At 42.6% G+C, this 27,000-nt stretch overlaps 1 protein-coding gene across 3 annotated transcripts in view; it reads left to right on the forward strand.

Annotated features, from left to right (window-relative positions):
- The first annotated feature begins 10,602 nt into the window (after window positions 1-10,602).
- Window positions 10,603-27,000, forward strand: part of LOC308080806 (uncharacterized protein) — a 33,742-nt gene continuing 17,344 nt past the window's right edge. Inside the window, exons 1-2 of one of the 3 annotated variants that reach the window (XM_080422813.1) lie at window positions 10,603-10,788; window positions 25,591-25,812. The gene's annotated coding sequence lies outside the window, so the exon portion shown is untranslated. The remainder of the gene's footprint in view (window positions 10,789-25,590; window positions 25,813-27,000) is intronic. The other 2 variants (XM_080422812.1, XM_080422814.1) reach the window with 2 other exon arrangements.

Here is a 27,000-nt window from a genome sequence, read left to right on the forward strand (position 1 = left end):
GGAACGCAAACCAAGGCGTTTTGGCTCAGGGTTGCAGACAAATAAATAAAACGTTGGAGAGAGGGTGTCGCTGATGTGGTATTCACTCATACTATGAGAATAAATTCCGCAATTGCAATAGTGAGGGAACACCTTTATGTCCAAAGCCCACAAACAGTTGTTGGCACAATCAGTGTTCTGAGTCCCTATGCTCAATTGTCCCTCAAAAAAAAAAAATTGACGATAAAAAGGAAAATAAAACTACTGATGTCATTATGCTGGCACAGATTATCCATCCGGACAAGTGTAATTCAATTTAGAAATAAAACCCTGAGATGTTCAGTCGAGTGTATCGCACTAGCTAAAAGCACATGTAAAATAGCAGTGATCAAGCAAGCATATAGAGCAGATTGTTAGCAGTTCATGTTCTGCCCACAATGTAATCACACTGCATTGTAAAGTATTTTCTCCCAGTTTGCTGTTTCCTTTTGTATTATTGATTTAAATGGTAAATGGTGCATTTTTTATATAGCGCTTCTATCCGAAGCGCTTTACATTGATTGTGCCATTAACCCATTCACACACACATTCATACACCGATGGCGGAGGAAACCATGCAAGGCACCAACCTGCTCATCGGGAGCAATTAGGGGTTCAGCGTCTTGCTCAAGGACACTTCGACACTAACTCTAGGGGAGCGCCCCAGCCCGGGATCGAACTGGGAACCTTGCGGTTTTCCAGTTCACTCTACCCGGCCACTCTACCCCTGAGCCACTGCCGCCCCACTGCCGCCCCTTAAAGACAGATGTCCACTATTGTTCTTAGTACATATTGGTGTTTGGTGGTAGTGCTTTGTGCAAGCAGTTTGAACTGTATGTACCTATAGCTATCATTTCATTTATGGCTTTCACAGTGCCCACTGCCCACACAGCCTTAATGGACTATATCATGTCAATATACTGTATGTCATTGTCTATTCACAACTTTGGCCGTGTACCACACATAATTATAAGCCATTTTCCTGGAAATGGCTTTATTTTTATTTTGTTTTACTGAACTTACCAGAGTAATTTGGTCAATGTTGGTTAAACATTATGCGGTTAACATTTGAAATTCAATTCATCTTTTTTTTAATGGACTATTTTCAGCTAGACTTTTCAAATCAGTCCGTGATTGAAAAATGCCTTTAAACACAACAATAACATAACTTTGACCAAATCAAATAACAGCACGCTCTTGGATTACCTACTGCACTGTATCTCAAGGTTTCAAGTCTCTGCATGTTGATTTAAGTACAGAAGTGAATGGAATCCAATGGGTTCCTCGACAATCAAATAAACTACAGGTTTGCTTTGGAAAATGGTCGGCACTTATGTCAAGTATACCGTGAGTCATAGTCAATGGACTAAAACACGCCAGGCCACTGGTATGGTAAGCAGGCTCTTATTACCATAGAGGAGAGGGTGATAAATTATTTCTGTACTTTATAGAATCTAGATGTTACTGCATTCAGCAAGATATAGGAGCAGGAAAGTACAAGACTGCATGGCTGTTTCCATCCATAACTTTAGTGTCACCCATGATTGCTCAAAGTGGATATGCAGCCAGAGCAGTGATGCAGACCAGTGAAGATGGGGGGGGGGGGATGCTTCACATATCACAACTTGTAAAAATGGCAATGGGGGCAGTTTGTTCACTGTTCACAGAACCCCCGTCTTTACCACAGACCCACTGGCCACAGGAAATGTCAAGAAAAGGGGTAATAGTCGGTTTCCTGTGACCTCACACGGAACTGCTGTGTTTAGGTTTGCGCCGCAATTATCCTGCCTTCAACCAAGGAAAACTTGTGGTGACAAAGTGTATTTTGTTTTAAAAGTCCAGGTGATGGTCATGAACAAAGTAGCACTGCAGTACGTACAAACTGTTTATACTTTGGTAGTACATACTGTACATTTCTTGGACATAATGACCTTCAAATAATTTGCTGTAAAGTCTTTGAAGGTTATAAGTTATGTTTTAAGGCCACAAAGACGAGATGTGAAGTCCAAATATTAATTTTCCACACCCAAGCGATCTTAGAAGAGCAGGCCTCTTTGAAAGCCCTGAGTCACACATTCTCGTCTTCAAAAGGCTGTGGTAGTGGTTTTGAATGTAGCTCTGGTATGATTTTTCCGCTGCATACGGGTAAGCATGCACGTGGTACCCATTCTGACACAATTATGGCATATTTTTCCATAGCTACTAGGAATGCAACTATCAATTATCTTCTTAGCAATTATTTTTGATCGTTTTAATTCTATCAATGAATCCATTGATTCTGATTAACCACTCAAGCCCAATTTATACTTCATTGTACAATGATGTTGTGCAAAAATAGTTGATCTACAAGCTCAGGTCATGGTGCAACGCGATGTGAGCTTGTAGGTCAGCTATTTTCTGTATTATTGAAAATGATTTCATTAAAATAGATAATTTCTTATAGTCGACTTAGATTACCTGTGGCACCCCTACTACTATATTGTGGAAACATAGTGGTCATGGCCATTCTGCCGTACTTGCCTCTGTTAACTTCCTTTTTGATCGGTTGTATAGCAAACAGGACTCAGTAGAGTGACTGTTAAAAAACGAAGTCATTTAAAATATTAAACCGGTTAACATAATTAAATATCTGATCATAGCTCTTAAAAAAAAAATAACAAGAACACCTGTAATTACTTAGATAATCCTCCCTGCCTTTATATAAACCTGAGTAACCTTTGAGAGATTGAAAGATTCACAATATGTGTTACATAGGGGGCAATAACCTCTGCAGCATCACACAAAAACTTGGCAGGGATGGCATCCAAGACTGTGGCTTTGTTGGTATCCAGTCCTCTTGAGCATTTTTTTTGGTGATTGTTTCAATTGATAGCTGTGTAAAAGAGAACTGCTCTTTCCTAATCTCTTTAGCCTCATAGTATTTATTTCCCTGAGATTCTCCATATTCACCTGAGCTGACTGGGAGTTTCTGAACCACTGCGACACTAGCTTTATCAAAGGTTAAGGACCCATTGATATTAAAGACCTATTATCTTTTGTCTTTGGGCTTTTCCTTGATCCCTAATGACTTAAGGGTTTTTTTTGGGTCACTTTTATGTTCTTCTATCTTATTCTTAAAGAAAAGCTTCTTGTCTTCTTCTACCATTCTTTGCACTCTATTGCTGAGATTTGTATATTTACTGGCACCTTATTTCTCCTAAACTCCTTTATTACTTTGTCCCTTAAATAGATAACATCCAGAATAGCTTTATTCATCCATGGCTGAGTTCTCTGTTTGATCCTCCTGTGATGAAGCTCTTGTGCTAAAACCTCAAGAAAGTTTCCCTGAAAGTGCGACCATGCAATCTCAGCATCCCTACTTGTCAAGACATTAGACCGTCTATGTTCTTAAGCATACAGTATCTTTGAACTTGTCTGCATCGCACCTTCTGAGGGATCTATACTTAACAGTTTTGTGACAGTTAGCTGGGGACCTCCTAATTTTCCTGGTGCAGTAGGTTATAAAATGATCTCTAATTTCATATACAAGCACAACTGATTTGTACACACACAGACACACACACACACACACACACACACACACACACACACACACACACACACACACACACACACACGCACAGAGCTGCTCAGTCTACTTTCTTTGCACACGATGTCCCCTCCTCTGCCAAGGTTCCCAAAACTGTCCATCCAACGTGAAGAGCAGCATATCGGGTTGCATTCAGAGTAGACCGGATTAAACAGCCAGACAGCCTATTCTAACTCACGGCCCGGGAGAAGGTGGTCAGAAGTGTGACCAAACAACAAGCGCGCCGACATCAGACCGGATCAAAGACGGACTGTCAGCATCATCATCTTTTTACCGTTTCGCTGAGTGGAGCGGCTGACGACAGCAGTGACCGATGCATGACATTTACATTACACGCGCTACATAGTGTGAATAGCCGTTACCGATTTGGTTACACTGATTGTGTACACAGTTTTGCCTCGCTGCGCTTTGAGTAATGGCCCTCTCGCTCTGCGGCTGTAAGCGGTACTTTTGCCCACATCATTTGATGTAAATGACATCATGTAATTACAGTCAAGACCCACATCCACTCATGATTGAATTATTATTTTCAACCAAAATTATCCTCAAATATTTTCCACATAGCACGAGCTTAGAAGTGAACCAGACCCAGGGAGAAACTAGAAACTCTGTGAACCATTTGCAGATCAGTGGGAAGTTGAAACAAGGGCATAGACACACCAATCTACAAGCCCACATGCACGAAAAATCAAACCTATTTGTATCTACGCATGTATATCATCGCTGTTGGGCAGAAACCTTGTCCAAAACCGTGTATGTTCCAATGGATCCAATGTAGTTATTATTTAGTCACAAGCTTGGGCCACGTGTATTTTCAGAGCATGTCTATTTCATCAATATTTTTTCAATTGTTATATTAACAATAAAATCTTAATGTTTTGCCAATTATTGGGGTCCAACTTCCAACATCCTCACGGCCCACAGGTTGCAGTAGACTGGTAAAATGGACGCGGTTTCACATTTTGTTCAAGCCTGACATATGAATACGTTTAAAAATGAACGTCAGGGCAGCAGGAAGTCAGAGTTCACAAATCTCTCCATAAGGCTTTAAGTCCAAAAATGTGCTTATGATTAATAGGGGGCCTTTTTGACTAATGGGTGGACACAGAGGTATAGATCTGTCATCACCGTTCAGTTTGCGACTGTGTCTGCCAGGTTCTCAGGATAAATGTCCCTCGACATTTGCCAGCGATAAAGCTTTGTCGTATTCTGTTCAGACTAATAGGTACTTTCAAAACAAAGCTCATCAGACTTAAATATTGTTGCTGTTGGGCGGAAACCTTGAATATCCATATTTCAACTTTTTATGTTTTGTTTGTAAATGATACTTCCTCATAGAAGAGCGTCGCGTAAAAGTATTTAGGAAATTATCGATCTACAAGCTCACAACGTGTTGTATCGGGAAGTGAAAGTGAAACTGGTTAAGTCTGTTTTGGGGTTTTATAAATATTGAAGCAATGAAAAGTATTAACTAGAGCTTGTGACTAAATAATTACAATCCATTGGAACACAGGTTATTTTTTACATTTTCTGGAAAGTATTAATTTTGGACATACAAGGTTTCCACCAGACAGTGACAATATACTTAACGTACGCTCTGCAATGTCCTCATACATCTGACAGAATGCATATGCATTGTAATGACTGCAGCAATGCAATGGCTCATGTATGGGTTTTTGAGTGGTGCTAGCCACTCCAAGGAGTGACTTTGTCCTGGTGTGTGTCTGTGTGTCTGTGTGTCCGTCCGTCCGTCCGTATGAGCACGGCCTCTCTGTATGTTTGAGCACAGCCTCAACAGCTGCGGCTGATTGCAACACAAAGATGCAACCAGTTACACTAATTATACACACACGCACACACACACTTACACACAACACACACTTTTGAGTAAAAATACTTAAAATGAGTAAAAATACTTAAAAAGAGTAAAAATACTTAAATATTAGTAAAGACATTTTAAAGTTCCTAAACTAAGTAAAAAATACTTAAAATGAGTAAAAATACTTAAAATTAGTAAAAATACTTAAAAGATGTTAAAATGAGTAAAAAACACACAAGGGGCACGGTGGCGCAGTCGGTAGCGCTGTCGCCTCACAGCTAGAAGGTCCTGGGTTCGATTCCCGCCGGGGACGCTGTGGGCACTGGGGGCGTGTCTTCTCCTCCGCGTCATCAGCGCCCATACCCTAGGTGGGGTTGGCGAAAGGGCCTACTCTGTGTGGAGTTTGCATGTTCTCCCCGTGTCTCCTAGGGTAGGGTAGTTAATACCCTCACAAAAACATGTAGTAATCCTGGTCACTATACCGCCTCCCCCATGACAGCCGGGGCGCCTGATGGAGGGGAAGGGAACTGGTTGGAATAACGTGTTCCTTCCACGCGCTATGTCCAACCAGGGAAACTCCCCCCTGTCAGGTGACAAGAATGTCAGTTGGCTCTCATGCCTGAAGGAAGCATGAGCTCGGCCCTGGCCTCCCTACTGTGGGGTGACAGGTGTAATACTGGTGTAGGGCTGGTGTAGTGCCCAGGATCACTTAGGAAATTGGCACCGGGTGAAAAAAATGGGTTACAAAAATCGCGGGATAAAAATTTTAGAAAAAAAAAAAAATGAGTAAAAACACGTAAAAATCAGTAAAAACATTTTAAAGTACTTAAAATGAGTAAAAATACTTTGAAGTCATCAAAGTCTGTAAAAAGTAACTAACGAAATGAACTCATGAAAGGCACCACTCTCTTCACACTGGGTGTGATTTTTTTGTTTAGTTTCCCCCCCCCCCCAATTTAGTCGTCATACAAGTTAATTCCTCACTGCTGTTGTATCCTACTGGCTCACCTGCCAGTGAGGAGGTAGGATACAACCGGGAGGACGTATAGCGCTTCAGCTTTACTCCTCTCGCCCCAACACGCCGGCCCAGCCCGGCTTCCACCCCCAGAACACGGGCCAATTGTGTTCGTATAGATGCTCTACAAAGCCAGATGCACCGTGGTGGATTCAAACCCCCAGACTCTGTTGTGGTGGGCAGGTGCTTTACGACTGTGCCACCGAGTGCATAATTTCTTCCCCCCAAGTGATCATGAATTATATCTTATAGTGTGGGCGCACATTGCAGTTTTCAAGCTACCGTGCAACATTTGAGCAGTCAAACGGTCCTCGTCGCATCCTGTCCAAACGCGATTTATTCCAGTGTCCTTCATCAGCTGACTAACCAAGAGCAGCTCTGAGGGCCTATAAAACATGAGGCTTTTACTTTCAAACTCGGTCACAAAATTGGCTGGATCAGTGACCGCGGTCATTCGACTAACTTGAGCTCTGGAATAAGGGACCATCTGCATTTTTCTGAGGGAGGCATGTGACTCTGACTTTATGAAATGCTCTACCGGGCGAACACGCAGCGTCCCTCAGCAGCCAAAACCAACAGCTGTAATTCTGCTGGGTGGAAAAAGGTGGTCGATATGAACAGAAGGCTAAAGGTGCTTTATACCCCTGCTGTGACAGAGCCATATCTAACTTTGTTGTTACTTCCATCCATTCTTCCTTCCTTCTTTCCTTTCATTTTCTTTCCTTCCTTCTGTCCTTCCTTCCTTCCTTTACTTCCTTCCTTTCATAATTCTCTTGGCCACAAATCAATATGAGTAACTGGAAACTTTTAATGTTCTTAACAGCATGCAGGCAGTATATCGCTCAAATAGAATGGAAACCCTGGGTGCCAGGGTTCTGTAACCCCAGCCTTGGGTGCCAGTGTACGGGTTATAGAAAGCTGTAAAGATCACTCTGGTCCATGTCAGGTTTCAGTCCAAAAGAAAAAAGAGGAACAGTACCTGAACGAGAGATGCTTTGCACGTGACAGCAGGGCTACACTACACTATGTACTGTAATGTGGGCAACCCTAGTTCAATCCCGCTGAAACATCTCTCAGTGCTGCCGGTCCTACAGGGCAAGCATTTTTGCTTAAACTCACAGTTGGTTTTGGACCGAGGTGTAACGTGGGCGGTAGGCTTCCAGCCAACAAATACTGTCGTCGACGTTTTATAAATATATGTGCCGCCGCGTTCGGAGGTCTTGCATTATGAAAGCGCTTGATGACATGCCTTGTGCGTAACAAGCAAATAATAAATCCCTCCGCACTCACTCCTTGGCCATTTAACCCTTCTTTGGGGCAGAGGCCAAAATACATTTGTGGGAAATCAAATTTGGCCCACGGGCCCCAGTTTGGACCGATGCACTCTGAAGCATCACCTCCTTCCAACAGGAAACGGGGAACACATGGGCCCCGGGGGCAAACGCGGGGCATGGCTACTGACCTCAGTCATCGCTGGTGATCCATAAAGGGTTTTGATTCGACCACAATAAAAAAAAACATTTCAAAGGTTCAAAACATGGCGGCTGGTATCACAATGTCTGTTCCTTTGTTTTCACTGGATTCGTTGCTTAGTGTTCTGGAGGATGTCTTTTCACTTCAGGCCATTGCAGTTTAATATGGTGGTTTTATAGCATGAGTTTTGTAGCATTCTTTTTTGTGTCGGGACTCTGGGATGGGGGGGGGGGGGGGCGTGCAGTTGGCAATGTTTTCTCTCTCTCCGCCATATAATTTGATTACATTTACAATGATTGGATTTACAGTACTGCATTTTGGATGCCTGCTCAGCCTGTCATCATGGTCACTCTGGGTTCCCTCAAGTTGTTAGGAAAATTAACGTCAAGTTAACACAAGTTGGACAAGGTCCAGAAGCAACTGGGATGTTTTTTTTGTGTGTGTGTGCGTGTATTTTTTTTGGACCCACTTTGTATGATTGTACAACATTTTCATTGTTTATTCCAAGTAATCAATAATTTGGAATGCTTTTTGGATATTTTATATCAGCTTAAATGCACGTCGGAGCGCTGATTCGTTCCCGAGCATGTTTGGTTGTGTGTGAGTATGCGTGTGGGTACTCGACACGTATGCACCAAAACTGTGTGTTTAGGCAGTCTGTTTAGTCTTTAGTGCAAACGGTGCGAGCAGTCCATGCACCTGACCGCGTTACCGAGGACCAATAGCTAGCTGCCGACCTCAAGATTAAAAGGACGCTGATTGGACAACAGGAAACGGCAATTAATAACGAGCCTCGCCAAGGTTCTGTGTGCGTTTGACATTAAGCGCAGTGACTTGGCCTTGAGATCTGAGCGGGCAGGTTAATAACGCAGAGTGGAGGCCTGCTCACAGGCAGGTATGAGGTCAGTGTTTCCACACAGCTGTCCCCTCGTTGTTCTCTCTGCCGTGCTCCGCTGCAGAAAAACAGACCGGGCCTCTATGGGGACGTCACGACATGTTGGTGGTGTAGCGGTTCAGATGCTTGCCTCCTGAACCTCACGTAGCCCTCGCCAGCCCCGGGATCAGATCCTACCAGAAAACATTCCCCACCGCGTGCTGAACCCACCTATCGGCTTTCCTCTGCACTCGGCTAGATAAAATACCAAGGGGGATTGGACCGCCGCCCACTCAAAGCCATGTTGAACTTTGGTAGAACCTTGGGTTTGTATCGCTACCTGGGCACGACATGAATCCAAATATTATTACGTCATCCTTATCTGTTGCTTCTGTGCTCTGTGATCGAGGAACTGGAGCTAGTGATTCAATTCACTCTCAAAGTCACACTTATAGTACAAAAACGAACGCAAACAAAATATACTGTAAATTTGTGCTGATAATTAATTTTGTGAAAGTAAAATGGCTGTGTTTATCTTATGTTATGTAAGCGGTAATAATGACGAATTGAAATTGGTGATAAATATTTCATACCGTGTTTTTATATTTATTAGCTGAATCCACTTTGTTTGCATTTGATTACCAGTATGTGTCCTTTTTCGCCATGACAGTAAACGTCAGTATTCAGTAAATGTACACTCTGCTTCTGGTTCCTCGCTCACAACAACAGTAACGGATAAAGGTGATGGACAATATTTAGATGTATATCATGGCCAGGCAGCTATACAAGGTTCTATCAAAGTTCTACATCACTCGACAAGTGTGTGCCGACTCCTTTCACGATAGTTGAATGCAAGGCAGGTGGCTGGGAGTTATAACAGAGTCAAAGTGACCAGTGTGTAGTATTTGCATGGCAAATTACTTTAACAACCAGCAATTACCCCCCCAACAGTGAAGACTAATCGAGGGTGGCTGACTATCAAAATGTTTTCTTCATAAACAACGCCATCATGGATAGAACATGTTATAAAGTGAAAAAGAGCAGGATAACAAAAAAAACAAAAACACAACACACTCAATACTTCATAAAATACAAACCAGCTGTTGTGAACGAGAACAACACTGAACCGTCCCTCTTAGGGTCCCCCTTAGATTTCTCTGCAGCTCCAGCGAAGAATTTTGGACAGAAGAAAAGATTTTTCTGAGCCATTATTAAGCCAGACGATTCTGTTTACACACATGGCTTGTGGAAGTAGTTACATGTACTGCAACTGGGGGTGGGCATGGGTTATGTACATACAACACATAACACGCTAAGCTGTCCAGCACAACCCATACGGCTGCGCCGCTGCTGAGCTGATGAAAACCTCGAGATTTTCTCTGAGATTTCTCAGCCACGGCCAAGAGAACAGACCCTGCCTTTAAGCTACGAGCGTGCGAAGAATGCACTCCCAGCTCCAAGTCAAATGACTTGGATCTGCTGTATTGTTGTGCAAGTTGCTAAAAGTTTTGAAAACTCCTCTCTCTCTCTCTCTCTCTCTCTCTCTCTCTCTCTCTCTCTCTCTCTCTCTCACTCTCTCTCTCTCTGTGTCTCTTGCAGGTCGCCTGCTCCGTCACTGTGTCACTCCCCTCCTCCGGGTATGACTCGGTGGCCTTCTCTCCTCTTTCACACACACACACACACACACACACACACACACACACACACACACACACACACACACACACACACACACACACACACACACACGCACACGCACACACACAGATCCAGCGTTTCCCACTCCTCCCTCAGTCCACCTTCTCACAGAGCCTAGGCGGCTCCGCCCACCTGCAGATAAAAGCCTATCCTGGACCGTGGTTCTTCTATTCTGCTGCGTGTCCCACACTTCTCTGACGCCTGTGATATTTCCAACGTGCGACCACCGCACTCACACACACACACACCCACACACAGACACACACAACCCACACACCCACAAAGACACACACCGACGAAAGGTAAGTGGCACGCCACTCACAACACCGGCAAGGTGTAAGCTGCCCTCATCAAATTGGATGATGACTCTGAGGGCTGTTGATGATAATGTGTCTGCTCTGGATTCGGTTATGCGTGGGTTTAGCGCACGCACTTGTAGGCGTGTTGTTGCTTAGTGTCACAGTATCTGTGGGATCCACCGGGGTCTGGACTGGAACGGGTTGTGTTGGAAGGACTCTCTTCTGTTGGCAGAGGGGGAGAGTGTGTTTTGGCAGGAGGTGCCTTTTGGCGTGAGGCGCGTTTTGTTTTCGAAGGGTCAACCACGCACCTGTGACTCACACAGACACTGTGGATTGAAGGGAGAGACGAGATTGCAGAGGTGATTTTCCTTTCTCTCTCTCTCTCTCTCTCACTCTCTCACTCTCTCCCTCCTTTTCTGTCTTGTTCTCGAAAAAGTGTTGATGAACCATGCAAGTTTCACAGAGCCCACTGCTCGGGATACTGCATCCAAAATCTCATCTGATAATATTTGACATTTGACAGTGGGCCAAGGGAAACCCAGTGCATCAACAACTGCAAAGAATCAGCCAAAGGTTTATGCATGTAAAGGTAAATGCACAACACACGATGTGGACAATATTTCACCCCATGTAATATGATACGTTGACATTTAAAAATTCATGTAGCTTTCTTTCCTGTCTGTTTTCATCTGGCACTTGTTGGGGGGGAAACGTTTGTACATTTGTCTGTAGGACAGTAGTAGCGGTGGTCCCGTGGTTTGATGAGGACTCTCTCCCACATCAAGTGACATGTAAACAGCTGTAATTCACAACATCCTTTTGTCTAACAAGCCTAGAACAAATCAGTGCTGAAAGGCAGCATCATAGTTTCGTCAGGGCTTCCTGGCAACAGCCTGAGTTGAAATCCCTTGGCAGGAATGGAAACTTTGGTCTAGAAATTTCAGGAAATCTTCAAAATTGTATTTTGTAGTGTGGAGGTATCCTTACCACATAGCAAGATAAATACATATACTGTATTATATAGAAAATATATATACTGTATATGTTGCACATACTCTCACTTACGATATGAGATAAAAATGTATCTTAAATGCCCGTATCTAAAACGTATTTGTGAAAATATATTTCAATATATATATATGAAATTAATTATATACAGTATGTATATATTTTTCCGTGTATATTTTTTCTTTTTTTCCATCTTTTTTTGCAGGATGGGATGGGCTCCATTGAATAGTTGGCGATCTTTAAAGTTATGTCCTATAAAAAGCTTTTCCAAACTTGCGGTCGCGATCCCATGTGGAGTCCTCGGATATGAACATACTGTAGGTTTTGTAGAAACATTCCTGTTCAGAGTAGGCGTTGGGAAAACCATGCAGCACTTAAAGCTGCTATCCGTAACTTACCTGGGATTCAAACCTCAGTCTCCTGCATGAGAGGCCAAATTCCTACCACTAGGTCAAGAGGCAATCTCTGCTTGTCCAGGGGAGATGTCGCACTTATGAGCTTCAGGAAGGGCTAATTGTCAATCAGTGGTGTGTCCTAGATACACCAGGATGTACATTTCTCAAGGGAAGCGTAGGGAGACCACCTCTAACCATCGCAAATGTGATAGTCATATCATATTTAAAATACTCTAGAGTATGTTAAATACAATATAATTTGTACAGATTCATTAAAATATGTTCCTGATTGCAGCTTTAACCTTTTTTGTCTGTGCTTGGTACATTGTAAAACACTATTTATTTGCTTTTGCTTATCACAAATTATCTGACCACAATGTCATGTGGCTTACCATGAAAGCCTGTCCCACACCCTAAATTATGACTGAAATCAGTCACAAACTCAAAGAGTAAAATAAGACTTGAAATTGCAATAAAGTGCAATAAACTTTAAAATATAATTCAGATGGACAGTTTGGAGGAGAATTACATTTTGAAATGTATGAGTAGAGGGTGACGCAGAAGAAGAGAAGATATAGAAAATAAGATTTTTAACAGACTAGTGCTCACACGACCATGTAATCAAAATATGTTTTCAGCGACATCTTTCAGGCCACAACTCTTTTATCTCCATGTAGAATATGGACAAGCACTTGCATTGGGAACACAAAGTATTAGATGTAATGTAAAATGAATGAATTTGTAAGTAAGTTTGAATTTAGATTGGATGAGACCATTACCATAAGTTAAACAGAACTGAAATCTGCTTGGGTCATACGGTGTGGATACTTCCTTTCCTTAATTTTTCTGCATTACCAAAAGGCCATCATTACTTACTCCCTCCCCTTTTACAGTGTTACTGTATACACAGTCACTGCACAGCAGCTGCAGCACTCTGGAAAAAAAGCACAACGTAGCAGATGTGAGGAGTCGAGGTCCCAGACCCCCGGGATCCTGGAGTGCAGCTCCGGGTTTTGTCATCCTCTGTGTAGTGTTACACTTGATGTGTGTCTGGTAGCTTTGGAGATGATGACCCATCATATTTCTACAGTTATAAAGAGTCAGGAAGCCCCAACTTAACAGATTCCCTGTTCTCTATGCTCTGTGTGTGTGTGTGTGTGTGTGTGTGTGTGTGTGTGTGCGTGTGCGTGTGCGTGTGTGTGTGTGTGTGTGTGTGTGTGTGCGTGTGCGTGCGTGCGTGCGTGCATGCGTGTGTGGACGGACTGATCCAAGGCCTTGAGTTGCAGCTGTGTATCCTCCCTTTCTCCCAGCACTGCGGGAGAGGGAGTCTGGGCTATAATAACTGGCTTCGGATCAGCTGTACCCCGCCAAGTCCTCACCGTAACCCTGTTATCAGATGAAAATCCTGGCATATCTTCTAAAAGCACCGATCCACTTGTTGGAGAGCAATTACATCAGCGTTGCGTTCAGACTGGCAGCTTTTGAAATCACATTTTCGTACAGTATTCCGGGGCTTCCCCATGCTCTGGTGCTGTGTTGCGTCGTTCAGCCATTAAAGGGCCTTGTAAGCTTTACTGTGCTCTCAAATGATTCACTCAATAGCGTTGTTAACCCATTAAGATTCTACAAATGCCTTCTGAATCAGTAGTTCTCAAACTTCGTCATGCCAAGGACCCCCAAATTGATATATATTTGGCCGCGGACCCCCCATCTGAATTTTTGGTGTGCCAGAGACTTCGTGTTAAAAATGATCAAATATTAATTCAAAAACACTTTCAAGATTTTTCCCCCCATTTATTTTTATAGCAGATGTACGCTCGCAGTGAGGCACAAAGTGACGGGCTGTGAGCTTGTATATCTGCTATTTTTTAATAGCCAATGCAAAAATCTAAAATGACTCGGATGCTTTCCCGGTTTTAATGGGTTAAGTCCGGGTGTTACGTCCATTGAAACTGAAAGGATAAACCCTCTTATACTGTAGATATTTGATAACATGCGTCATGGCGTAAAGTACATGTTTTTAATTGCTATTCATTTATTCAATGTATTATTATTTAGTCCTGATGATGATACTAGCTGTGTAATGCATTGTGTTTTATGCTTCTTTCATACATGCTGTAACACAGCTATCTGTAAGCTAGCAGTTTCATTTAGTATACATAAACTATTTAGGATTGGACATGTGGATGTACTGGGGTGCACTGTGTTAGCACAGGAGAAGGACAGTGGCCATAAGCATTCTGTAACTTGTATATCATGTTTTACTGTGTGGAGCTGTAGGGGTTGAACCGTCTAGAAGAGGTGTCCAAAACGTTTTTCAAAGAAGTACTGCTTGACTCACAAGTGGTGTGGACTGCAGACTTGCAAAGAAAATAAATCCAAGGCACTCCACTCCGTCTTTGATGAAAAAATATTTAGCGATTTCTTTTGAGCAAGGCAACAGTATGACCTACGCGTGTCGACCTAATAGGTCTTCATCAGGACCTGTCTGTCAGTGTGTGTAGGTCGGGACTAATCTCACAAACCACTGGACCAACCAGTGCAAAAGTAAATCCCTGATTTTTTTTTTTTTTTTAACTAACATGTTATGCTGGAAGTCAAAGGAGGTCGTATTGGTCTTAAACTATGCCCAAATATGGAGATGACTGATGTCACAGTCCGGACGCAATTCATAGATGACTGATGATATACAGTAGACTGGCCACATGATGTCCGAGATCCAGTTTTTATCCAGTCTTCTTATTCTATTTTATTATATTATTTTGTTTTTATCCAAACCATTTAGGAAGCTCGAAGAAGAAATATTGGAATGTTGGTGTGCTTTGTATTCTAAAGGACAGTCAGGCGCTTGCAATCAGCTGCTTTGAACAGACCAGGATAAAACTGCAATAACTCACAAACTCAAGCCTGATGGATACCGGCGCCGGGACACCGGGGCTGGCGTCCCGGCGCCAGTGTCTTATGCCGGTGTCTCGTGCCTAAAATAGCAGAATCAAAATCAGGCTCAGTGAGAAGGATCTCAGGTGGATGTGCAGGAATTTAATGTTTTCAGAGCTCTAGTAATGTATTGCAGCAAAGAAATGAACAATTTCTTGAGAGGGTATACTTGTTACAGGTGGCACCTGCTATCAGGAATTAATTGCACTTGGATCAAAGGTTTACAATTACATTTTAGGTGGATAACGTTTTGTTTGTTGTTACTTTTGTTGTCTTAGTTTAGGAACTGAAGTGACTGGAGGTTTGAATCTCCACATTGGCCTAGTAAAATCCAGGCATGAGGTGAATCAAACATTCTCTGAACAAGGCATTTAAACCCTGACTGCTCCACTGGAGGTTCTTAATAGTCTACAATACAAATATGTGTTTTTTTACAAAGCAGTTCTCAAGCAGCAGCACTAAGTAGCATCATCTACTTGGGCTAATTGGGTTGATGAGAGTTGACCAGGGTCCCTTATCTTCAGCATGGAGATTCCTGATAGGATGCAACCACTTTTTTACAGCACTGTGGTCTTATTTTATACTTAAGGAGGTGGGAGTATGACGTACTGTAAGAGCAAAATGGCCACCATATGAATATGGTCAATGGCATCTGCCATCCATCAGCATCCTTGTAGATTCACTTTGCAGCTCTTAGTAGTGATAATTGCAAACAGGCCAAATCACGGCTAGAAAAGCGTGACCCTAACACGGCATTAAATCATATTGCCTGCGTCTGTTTTCTCATGTTTGAATGTGATGAAGGTGTGATTTTTTCAGTGTCAGTGAGCGAGCGGTGGTCCCGAGAGCGAGACGTGTCATGACCCTGTCATGAACTAGCTGCAGGGGTACACACAGTGCGTGTGCTTGTGTTAAAGTATTCAACCAGCATATAAGATATGGACTGCAATGCCTCTGAGTGTTACAAAAACGTTGTTTTGATAGACCAGCTGATACCTCATATGTCTCCAGCTGCCTTTCTTTCTGTCCCACTTCTCATCCACTAAGTAGGAAGCGATCAGAGGTTCCCGCCTGGCAGAATAAGTTATTTAACTAACCTCTTAGGCCTTGGTCGTAAGCTCACAACGCCTCGCATTGCGATTGCCTTGTGAGCTTCACTATTTCTGAAAAAGTAGAAATATAAAAAAAAGAACAGAAAATGTGTTTTCTTTTTTTATTGTGAAAATGTTGGCCTATAACGACATGCTCAAAATAGGGATGCTAGATTGAAAGTGGTTAATTAATTAAAAGATAGTACTCGACCCCCCTCTGTATGTTGGAGGGGGGTCACACATGTTGCAGTTTTTCACCTGCCAAATGTCAACAATAATTGCAGAGAGTTAGTAAAAAAAATTTGTTAGGATGAAGTCTATAAATTCCCAATACTATGTCTTAATCACAGGTTAATAATGACAGAATAATCGTATCCTGGAATATCTTCGTCAACAGGAGTCATATTTGCAGTGGCACTAATTATCCACACTATCCCTCAGGAATTACACTACGGTGCTAAAACCATCTGGACTGTACGGAATGGAGACCATATATTTCTTTGAATGGCATATTTTACAGTGTAGCTGTATAACACATTAGCCTAACCTATCCCAGGGCAGTGATCACAGCCCATTACTATCATCGTTGTTCATCAGTGGTGGAAAAAGTAAAAGTAGCAATACCACATCAAAACATACTTTTAGTACCAAAGTGATCGTGCAGAATGGCCCATTTCACAATCATATTTTTGGATTGTACTTGCCTGCTTCCAGACCTTAGACTCCACCCACTCCACTCGAGTGGACTGAAGCATTCAGTCTGCTATTATACTAGGATTGTACTCTAATTTCAGTAGTAATGTTTAGTAGTAACACTTTAATGTCGCAGTTGCTTAAGATGGGGGACTTTATGTTCTGCTGGGTAACTTAACCTATCAATATCATTTATCAGTTAATGTGTGTTTTGTATTAATAACCTAAATCTGTAAAGTAACTAGCAAATAAAGCTGTCAAATAATTGTAGTGGAGTAAAAAGTACAATGTTTGCTTTTGAGATGTAGGCGAGTCAAATTATATTGTATAAAATAATGGAAATACTTTCGTAAATAAAAGTATCTCATAATTGTACTTGAGTAAATGTACTTGGTTATTCTCTACCACTGCTGTTCATTGTGGGAAACTATGCTGTCTAGGCTCATCTAATGTCCCATTAGCACATCCTTCTACAGTGCGTATTCAATTTGTGGATGCAATTAATGAAAAAACATCAGATGAAATATGGACGTACATTCATGCAAGGTCTCCCGCCCTATTGCGAGGATACTCACTGTAGGCGTAAGTATGCAGGACTTTTTGCAACATTTCCAACAAAATTCCCAGCATACCTCCATCTCTGTAGAGGAAAGTGCTGCATACTTTAACTGGCAACGAGCGCGTTGGTCGGAAAGTCACGGTTCTGCTCCCAGACAACAGCCAGAGATATACGAGTCAAAACCAAAAGCTTGGAAAAGATTGTGAAGCCCCTTGTTTGTTTGTTTGTCACTCGCCCAGACCGTGGAACCGCTACGGATGTGGAAACAACGCATGTCATGTAAAATAAATGGTTGTTGGATGGTTGGATTCACCGGTATACATCCTTCCTGGCCCTGGTAAACTCCTGTGGAACCCCACGCCCCCTGGGCCTTTTCCTGAACATAAGAATAACTGCTGGCTTTTCGGATGCAAAATCCCCAAGTAGTTCTCAGCTCTGAATTGCCATTAACTGTCCAACCCCGATACAAGATACTCTGTTTTGACAGAACTCAAGGCTAATAGGAAAATAATTCTGCTCCCAGTCTGCTCTCTGCATGAAATCAAAATTGTGGTCTGAGCGTCGGTGACTTGTGGTTCCCCCTAAATGCAGGGGAGGGGAAATCTGTCAATGAGGTGGGTGAAGAGGTCAGAGTGTGGGTGAAGAGGTCAGTGTGTGTGTGTGTGTGTGTGTGTGTGTGTGTGTGTGTGTGTGTGTGTGTGTGTGTGTGTGTGTGTGTGTGTGTGTGTGTGTGTGTGTGTGTGTGTGTGTGTGTGTGTGTGTGTGTGTGTGTGTGTGCGCGCGCACGCTTGTATAATGCAAGTCAGAGGTCAGGAGGACAGTATATATGCAAACACTGCAAGGGCGCAGCGCTCTCTCCCCCGTCACCCCCTCCCCTCCCTTAACATGCTTTGTGGTCAGCCTGTAATTTGGAACAAGTGTTAAAAATGCGAGGGCCACCATAAAAACCCCTCCTCCCCGCCTTCACTGACCTCCATTCTGCCTCATAATCGATACCCGCGGATCTCCACCAGGACGCCCCCGGACCTCACTCTGTAAAGAGATCGAGTAGGTGTGAAGGAATGTTGGAAACGGAAAACACGTGTGTGCGCGCACACACACACACACACACACACACACACACACACACACAGGTTGGGAGAGGAACTGGGTCGGGCGGAGCGGAGCGGGATCAATGTAATGTTTTCTTTGTTTTTGACATGAGAGGAGCAAACGGAACAACAACGATCGGTTTCCACCCGTTTTTTTTATTTAAAGGCAGGACGGTTTCCAAAAGGGGCTTGAACCCAAGCTAGTTTACACAGTAAAATCCTCAGTGTTCATTTAACGTTGAGAGTGCAAAAACTGACCCAATATATGGTCCAAGTTTGGTCCAGTGTTAACCACTTAAACCTCACTTAGTTGACTGGGGTTCCCCCAGGGGTCTGTACTCCTTTTTTCCCCCTCTACGAAAATAGGCAAACTCCAAGTTCACAACCTGCCACAACGTGACGTGTTGTGAGCTTGTAGATCGGCTATGTTCGCTGAATGTTTGCCTATTATGACATGCCTAGAACAGCCTAGGGACGCTAGGTTTCATGTGGTTATTATAATTCTTGGGAGTGATAAACTGGAGTCGATATTTACACTCTTTGAATAAACACTGAGGATTTACTGCGTATAAATGAAGGGTCTGGGATAGAAATCATTTTTTTTTGCTGAATGTCATTGAGATAATTAGATAAGATATTAGTTAAGGAAAGATTTGTACGAAAGGTTCTAAACAAAAATAATAATTTTGCATTAATTGGTGTGTTCCTACCAAGGAAGGACACAGTGTTGTGTGAGATGTGACCTCTGCAGGGTGGTATTTGGAGATGTTTGAGCTGAGTTAAATCACCTGGACACAAGCCAGATGGATGTCACTAAACACTAAGTCATGTCAACATGGGCCAACGTATGCACACACAGCATTTTGTGTGTGTGTGTGTGTGTGTGTGTGAGGGGGTGAGAGAGCCTAAAATGAGTGACCCTGACTATCATAACAAAAACCAAACGGTTAAAAAACAATTGCTCTAAATATTAAGTACACCGTGTGTGTGTGTGTGTGTGTGTGTGTGTGTGTGTGTGTGTGTGTGTGTGTGTGTGTGTGTGTGTGTGTGTGTGTGTGTGTGTGTGTGTGTGTTTTTTTACTTTTTACTTCTATTACTACAACAGTACCTCTGAATAATTTGGACTGCCTTTTTAATCCCCCCATCTGTCTTTCCATCATTCACCCATTTTTTTGTAATCAGTAGTACACATGAAATCTCCCATTGGGAGTTAATAAAACCTTGCTTTTATCAGACCTTTTCTTTGACTGTGCACAGTCCGGTGTCCATACCCGTTTGGGAAGGGTGAACTTCAAAACCGCTCTTCGAAAAACAAAATCCAGACCTGACCACCGGCAATTAAGACTGGCACCCATATCTGTAAGCAAATGACATGGTCCGTACCTCGCATGCCTCTTCTCTCAAACACGGTTTGTTTATCGAGCTCTAGAGTTGCCCATCTGGAACCGGTCAGGGAGGGGAAAAAAACACACACTACTGAGGAGAAATGGAAATGTGATTATTTTTTCAAAGCTGTGCACGGAGTGATAGAAGACTTGTGGCTCATCACCAAGCAGGGCCGTCTGTGGTTGTGAATGTTGGCAAAGACATGCAGCGGAACAGGCATCCGCTGTGGGGCGGGTAGCCTTGGTCAAAGGAGGGGGATTACCGTCATGTAAAAGCAGTGGTTCTCAACCCTTTCAGGCCCGAGACCCCCCAAGATAATCATAATTTGAACTGGGGAACTGTAGGGAGTTGAGGCATTACATTTAGTTTGACTCGGTTCCACAGATAAATATAAGGAAAATAGCCGATCTACAAGCTCACAAAGCCTCGCGTTGCAACTGCTTGTAGATCAGCTATTTTCCAGCTATGTGTTTTGCCTCTTTCTTATAGTATTTGACAATTTGGCCAATGTTTTATCAGTTTTTATATTATAGTTTGTTGATTACTTTTGATGCAGTAGTCCTTAAATTGTCACTTCACTGGGGAGCCCCCTCCAAAAAAAAAAACACTGATTTAAAGCCTAGTTCAGATCAAAGAACTAGGCTTTACATGACGAGACGAAACCGTTTTAAGACCAATTACTTTGTCGTACAACGGTGTCACACAATAAAAATCTGAATTAACCCTAAAAGAGATGTCGTTCTGTTTCACAAGTGCTGCATGACATGTAATGTACATGCTTGTGTATAGTAGCAGAGTAGCCTTGCCCAGAAGCCCAAAATCACCCATATAGAGCAGAGTTTGAATCAATATGTGAAATACATTGTTTTATACATTTGACATCTTTTCTTTTTTCTAATCTCATCTGTAATGCATATAGCACCCCTAGTCTGGGGCTAACAGACTATGGGCGCCTCTTCACCAAGAGGGGAAAAAGGAGCATATCAAATATAGAGCCCTGGGGGACCCCGGTCAACAAATTATGTTTTAAGTGTTTAATGAGCAACATGGTTGACAAGCTATTTAGTGATTCCTCAGTTTTTTAGGGTTATCGCCATGGAAACAGAGGCTGCTGATTTTGGCAACGTTTTGTGCCAGTGTTTGCATTCAAAAATATATATAAATATAAAAACAAGATGAAAATCTGTATTTCGTGGCACAAACCTCATCTGTGAAACTCTGTGTGTGTGTGAGAGGACCCGTTGATGATGATAGGATGAGAAGGGAACATACAATAAGTCAAAGCTGGAAACAATAAGTCTGAGACTCTTTAGACTAATGATGTCATTCAGAGACGTGCTGGGCTGCTGGAGAGATATTAGTGAATAAAGCCCGATTTATACTTCATCGCACGGTGGTGTCGCGCGTCCCATAAAAAATAGCTGACCCACAAGCTCACACCGCGTCGCATCCGCAACGCGTTGTGAGCTTGCGGGTCCGCTATTTTCGGCTCGCGACACCGTTGTATGACAGATTATAAATTAGGCATAAGAGACTGTCTGTACACACACACAGAGGTTGATTGTTACGGGATGTGGAGTTTTTTTTTCCCTGCTCGTTTGAGTTCACAAAGTTGGTCTTCAAATCCTTCCAAGTGCATGAGCTCTCTGTTTCTAGACAGCATCGTGGATTATCGGTTTGATAATCGTCTCGCCTTGATTTTATGAAGCGTATTATTTATATAAGAACTTGGACAGACCACCGTATTTGTCTAAGGCCAGGCCCTAGAGATAAATAAAGACAATGTGATGTTTACATTGAGTACCTCATGTCGTTTCTCCAACTGGTGGGCCAGTGAGACCCATTACTTAACAGAGTTTATTTATCCACATTAACCCTGGCATCAATATTTTGGGCATGTCAATACAGATAAGTTTCAAAAGAAAATTGTTTGAAAATGGCATTTCTATAAACTTGAGCATGTAGATTGGCTATTTTCGATTATCTGAAGCATAAAATAGGACTTAAGGTGCTGTAAGTGATATTTTCTTTTAACAAATTGTTAAATAGCTCTATATTTCCATAGCAATCATTGCTAAAGAGTGTTTTTTTCAGTAACAAGGGGCTCCCCACCTCTCCAGCTCTTCAGTAAACAGAAAATGCAAATTTTCAGGATGGGATACCATTTTCATCCAATCCAGGAGATAGAACTTTAAACAGGATTTTAAAAGGAAGTAAAATGAAGTAATTAAATAAATTAGCAGACAAAATTCAAACTGGAACACAAGCAGATAAATGTTTGTGGGATTCTCTCTCCTGATTGGATGAAATTTGTAACCCACCTGAACATGTATTTTCTGTTTACTAAAGAGCTGGAGAGATATGGGAGACCCGGGATACTGAACGAACACTACAATTGCTGTTTTTCCCCTCTCTCTTGTCTATACTATAGACACTCTGCTGTGGATTCCAACCACTAGACTCCACAGTGGGAGGCAGGTACTTTACCCCTGTGCCACCCATGAGTGTTAAGGCCAATGCATACTACACTTTTAGAGCCAAACTAAATTCGGTTCGGGGGGCCCTCCCAAACCGAAGCTTTTTTCTGCTCTCCTAGCGTAGCGTGCATTGGGCTTTACAGCAATGATTGCTATCAAAATATAGAGCTTTAGGTTCACCTTTCACTATAGCATCACAGCATTTCAGATGGTGTGACCTGAGCCGTCAGTCGCGCAGAATGCGTAATGAGTAATGTTTTGCACAACTATAGTTAATTACTGTATATACATAAATGTCCATACCTGTTGATCCTAAAAGCACGAGGGGGAGAAAGCGTTCACGAGAGTTAAATATGCAACACACATGATAATTGTCTCGGCATGGCGAGAGAGTATGTCTCTATGTTTTACCCCCTGTCCGTCCGTCCGTGTGTGTGTGTGTGTGTGTGTGTCCGTCCCTCCGTGTGTCCGTCTGTGAACAGCTAATCTCCGGCACCTTTGGCTTGCTCGCAGCAAAACTGTGCACACACACTCCCTGGATGCCAATTCAGAACCTCTGCCCCAAATGTTTCACATGGGCCTGTTATAGCGCCACCAGGAGGCCGATTTGTGCAAAACCCATTTTTTGATACTACTCCTACAGATTTTATCCAAACGTCATGCAAATCGGTACACAGTATCTCTATAGTCATGTGATCAACACGGATCTGACCGATTTCCCATATTCCATCCTGATTGGCTAAGGTTGGCTTCCAAAGTTTGCAGGATTGGTCCGTTTTGAAGAATGCCTCAAACTATGCACGCAGCTTGCGATTTCGTTAAATTTCACACGCACATTCCCACTAGGCTGAGGAAGAAATGGCACCCTTTTCACATTGGCCTGTTATAGCGCCACCATCAGGTCTAATTTAGCAAAACAAATTTTTGGCACAAAATGCCTCAAATCATGAATGCAGTGTCCGATTGCCGTGAAAGGCCTAAGAATAAAAGGCACCCTTTTCACATTGGCCTTTATAGCGCCACCAGGAGGCCACAATAACCTACCTGACCTGGCGGAGACTTGTGCTCCGAGGAGCACTTTTTCTAGTTTGTTTTTCAATTGGTACCAATGGGATCACTTATGGAAATATGAATATGAAAGGGGTATATGAACTACTGTATGAAACTAACAACATTAACATTATCACACACCACCGGTTATTGTAATTTTCTTGTCTCTTCATTTACAATGGCACACTTGTTTTGCTTTAATTGCTGTTTCCTGTTTCTGTTTACGGCAATGCATTGATGCCTTCAGACTGACTAGGTTCTATGTATAAGTAGTGAAGCTTAGGCACCTGTTTCCAGCTCCCAGTACATACATAGAACAGTGCGAGAACACTGCCAGACGTTCTGTCCAGCTTTTTAAATGAGCTGTGTGATTCACGGCGGGGTCTTGTCTGGTAAATGAAATAGGATGTGTTTTTGTCTGGTTTCTCTCAGCAAGCTGAAGCAGAAAGCCCGATTTATACTTTGTCGTAGGACGGCGTCGTGGACTGAAATAAAATAGCAGATCTACAAGCTTGCAACGTGCCGCTTCAGCGGCATGTTGTGAACTTATCGATCTACTATTTTCCATCCTATGATGGCGCATAAATTAGGTAGAAGTCTGACGTATCCTTGGAGGACGGGGTATTTCAAAGCGCCGATTCGGCCTCCTTGTTTGTCTGTCTCGGCTCGTTGCCTTTATCAAGAGCGCCTGATGTCCCTGCCAAGCATAATGCTTTGATTTTTCAGTGCCGTCGTGAGAATGCGTGGGATTTCTGACTGCAGCAAGGTCCAATTTGACTTTGAGTAAAACATTGTATGACATGGCCGTTATGTCTGTTTCAGTTAATGTCAGTGCAGGTAGTGGATCATGTAGATTGGAGGGTGTCGGGTCTCATTGATGATGTTTTCAGAAACAGCAGTGGGCACTGGGTGTTGGCAACACGAAAAGTTACATTTTCTTAGCTGCCTGTGCCTAGTAGAGCTAATGCAGTATAACGTTTGGTTGAAGGGACCTTGTTTTAAATTGTTCGAAGTTTGATAATCAATTTAGAATACCAATTAGAGATTAATGGTTTTGAATGTTGTACTTGACCACGTGATATACAGTATGAAAAGTAGATTGAGTGTATAGGCTATAATTAGTTTTTGTGTATGTGGCATTCTTACAGTACAGCTACAGTATATTTACTGTATCCTAGAATTGGAACCTTTTCTCTTTTGGGGGAGGGTTGACTAATCGACTTAAACGTAAACTCTTTTTTTTTTTTTTTTTTTCAATGATTTCCACAATTTGTCTAAATGGCCTTTAATGAGTTGTCAGTATAGGAATACTGTAGGTCATTTTAACTTGAGTATCTAGATTGCTCTTAAATATCAGACCATTTCTTTTTTAATCAAATGCTGTTTTGAAGTAAAAGTGCCTGCGCAAAGTCACAGTTTGAAGGACAGAAACACTTTCCATTCTCATCTTTACAAGCCACCTGTGGCCTCCAACACTATCAGACTCCCTTCCAAGAAGGGACACACTCAGTATAAAATAATAGGATTTTGCCATGTGTAAAATATTTTTTACTGGCGGCATCTGTGAACCTTCTCGTCTACTGTTCAGCCCCCCCCCCCCTTTTTTTATGAGCTCTTAAAAAAAATTGAACAGCAATTTTATAATTGCCATTTCTATCTTTTTGCCATTTTTAACCTTAACCCTAAAGCCTGACTTATACTCAGTTGCATGCCAGAGTTTGGCACTTAAAGTAGCTGATCTCAAGCTTGCGACACAACACTGACGTGTAATTAAATATAAATCAGGCATAACTCTAACCTTAACCCACAAAAGCCTAATTCTAACCCTAACCCCAACCTGAATCTTTTCCTATGTAAGTCGAACTCGACACTTTCTCAAATTCTGCTAAACTGTGGCTAATGGCGATATTTGGCCCTCACAAGTATAGTAATACAAGCACCCCCCCGCCCACACACACACAAAACAAGTAGACGTGTGTCTTGGGGAAACTGTATCAAGGCCAAGTTCTGTCTGGTTGGGGATGGCAACTCGGTGTTACAAACCCCAGCCTCCTGAGAAACGCCATGGAGCCTCACTGCCTGCCATTCAGCCTGGCTTTTCTTTTCTTCTTTGCACAGGGACTGCTGGACAGCAGCGAGCGCCTGGCTGGATCCCCTGTGCGGTGTCAGAGCCCTCGCTCATGCCTCGAGCAAGTCCCAGAGCAGCGACCCAACGCCAGGGGAAATAGAGGAGGCCAAAACCCCAGAGGCAAGCCAAGACAGGCTTGGCTCATCGAACTAGACAAGGGAACCGCAGAGAGGGCAGAGGCCTTCAGCTTGCAGCGAGGAAAGGCCTCTAAGGTGATTAAGTGTCTTTTTGCTATTTGAGAGGTACCGCCTTGTTAATTGACGTGTCACAGCAATTAGTGGGCTGGTGTGAACAAATTGCAATTGTACTGTAGGTGTAACCTCGTCTTGTTATTGTGCATTGGGATTGGGTCAAGATTTTTCTTTATCAATTAGATCATTCAACAACACTCTAGTAGCCAATATATATTTTTATATTCCTACTGTGTCTCAGCAACTAATTTCCCATTTGCTAGATTTTAGCTTAGGTTGAGAATCTTCTTATATATACAGTCTTTATAGCCAGTTTTACACCACCTGTATGATTAGTGGTTTTGATCATACAAGGGTAAAACGTTCTGATGGCAATTATAAGACATAATAGTGTTTACTTTATTACTAATTCAGAAAGAAAGAAAAACAAGGCTATCACTTGTTTTCTGGGGTTGTACTTCCAACTCTCAATCAGAATTTTATATTTGATCTCTTTGGCATCTTTTTTCCGTTTTAGAGCAACAAATACCACAGCAGAGGAAAACATACATTCAACCATCAGCGTTTATTTTCACACCATGCTCTTGGCAGCGGTTTGCCAGCCTCTTTAGCACCGACATGTTTAAAGGATTAAGGCGCCCTGCAAGAGCACTCTGCGGTCTAAACCAAACGGCGGCACTCTCCGGGGCCCCTAATTGTTCATTTATGATCCGCGGTACGACAGTGTCGTGCACCGAAAATAACAGATCTACAAGCTCACAACGCGTCGCATCCACAACACGTTGTGAGCTTGTAGATCTGCTTTTTCCTGGCACGCGACACAGTTGTGCGACGTTGTACAATTGTTACATCTCATTTAGCGACATGGGCTCTAATGTATAACTCCCAAGGAAACGTGACCACAAGGCCTTTCGATTGCCGTTTGAATGGATGTGTGAATGAGGCAATGGGGATGAGGAATGTAGGCGACGTTTATTCTTTTTTCTTTCTTCTGTGGGCTTGACTCCTGACGTTAAAGGAGGGGCTTGTGTGATTCGGCCTAATGTATGACCAGTGGTGTAAAGTACATTTACTCAAGTACTGTACTTAAGTAGAATTTTGAGGATTTTTTACTTTACTGGAGTATTTCCAAATTTCAGTACTTTTACTTCTACTTCACTACATCTCAGAGGCAAATATTGTGCTTTTACTCCACTACAATTATTTGAA

This window comes from Gymnoscopelus braueri (assembly GCF_963280865.1).
Source record: "Gymnoscopelus braueri genome assembly, chromosome: 24".
Classification (NCBI taxonomy): Eukaryota; Metazoa; Chordata; class Actinopteri; order Myctophiformes; family Myctophidae; genus Gymnoscopelus; species Gymnoscopelus braueri.